Source organism: Perkinsus marinus (genome assembly GCF_000006405.1).
Source record: "Perkinsus marinus ATCC 50983 genomic scaffold scf_1104296971114, whole genome shotgun sequence".
Taxonomy (NCBI): domain Eukaryota; phylum Perkinsozoa; order Perkinsida; family Perkinsidae; genus Perkinsus; species Perkinsus marinus.
The window spans coordinates 1-1,372 of NW_003202210.1; the positions used below are offsets into that span (position 1 = coordinate 1).

The 1,372-nt window shown below is 48.7% G+C and overlaps 2 non-coding genes across 2 annotated transcripts; both read left to right on the forward strand.

Annotated features, from left to right (window-relative positions):
- The first annotated feature begins 566 nt into the window (after window positions 1-566).
- On the forward strand, window positions 567-638 carry Pmar_PMAR015491. The gene has a single exon. It is a non-coding gene; the product is annotated as a tRNA-Pro (tRNA).
- A 635-nt stretch (window positions 639-1,273) lies between these two features.
- Window positions 1,274-1,347, forward strand: Pmar_PMAR015492. The gene has a single exon. It is a non-coding gene; the product is annotated as a tRNA-Ile (tRNA).
- The last annotated feature ends 25 nt before the right edge of the window (window positions 1,348-1,372 follow it).

Genomic DNA, 1,372 nt, shown 5'->3' on the forward strand with positions numbered 1-1,372 from the left:
TTTGGCTTACTCATTGCACTATCCAAGTGATTAAGTTCACATCAACTTTTTACTCGCTTTGTAAGAAATCCATTCGTGTGAAATTCCTGACCTGCGTTGAGCGTTCGGCTTCTGAAATGCAATCGACTCAATTCCGAGCTCTTTGCTCGATTGCCAGACTCCTCTTACCCTGCCCAATGTGGGCTGTTGTTCGTAGAGTTCGAGGTCGCCTCGTGCAAAGGAAATCCGTGTGAAGTTCACGAAGAATTCTGTTCCTGTGTAACCTGGATGATGCCAGCCACAAATTAACTGCAACTGAAAACTGCATTGAGGAGATGTGTTGGGAAAGATCACTGTTGGTGACTGGTGACACCGGGAGTTGTACAAAAGAATATAAACTATCACTCTTCCTCTCATTCACAGGCCACTGTGTCACCAATCACAACCTCGGAGGTTTCTCTGCACCGATCTATCAAAACATCCAGCTGACAACGGTTGCCCGCCGAAAGCCGTGGTAGATAACAATAGAGAATGGTCATGTTATGAGCGACGTTAGGGAACCAACTTGTGAGGCTTAACGGTATGGTGGCTGTGTGGTCTAGTGGTATGATTCTCGCTTCGGGTGCGAGAGGTCTCGAGTTCGATTCTCGACTCAGCCCTCGTAAGGGTGAGTTTGGGCACAGCGGTAGATGCAGCTGGCGGATGTAGATAGCTACGGAAACCAGGTAGTGCAAATCCCTCCGGAAGCTAGGCAAACTGGACCATATGCGAACCGTTGGTCACTGGGAAATGGTATAGCTGGTCGAGACGCATGAAGCACTCGAGTGCTCGACCCCGCACCCCTGGACAAAGATTACAGTCACCTGGTGAACTCATCACTCGCGCGACTAATAGTTCAGGCTACATCCTGTACGGGCTCAATCCGTCCAACAGTGCACATGGGGTGAGGGGAACGAGCATGATGAAGGGGCAATGAAGCCGTTAATCAGAGGATGTTGTGGCTGTTAATCCTGAGTACGCCTGAGTATATAGAGCAGATAGAGCGAAAAACTTTTTACACTTCTCGATTTGTGCGTGTCATCCTTGCGCAGGGGCCATGCTAATCTTCTCTGTATCGTTCCAATTTTATCGGATACCCCCGAGGGGGTCCATCGAAATATAGCGTGCATAAAGTGCTATTCTCTGATTTCAAGTACGTTCCGATTGGTGTGGTATGAGTCAAATTATCTATCAGTGAATTCCCTGCGCATCACGGGTGAATTTCGTTGTCACGGGTGAACTTCGATGTTGAGTTGGTCGTTTAGCTCAGTCGGTTAGAGCATCGTGCTAATAACGCGAGGGTCGCAGGTTCGAGCCCTGCATCGACCACTAGTTTGGCTTACTCATTGCACTA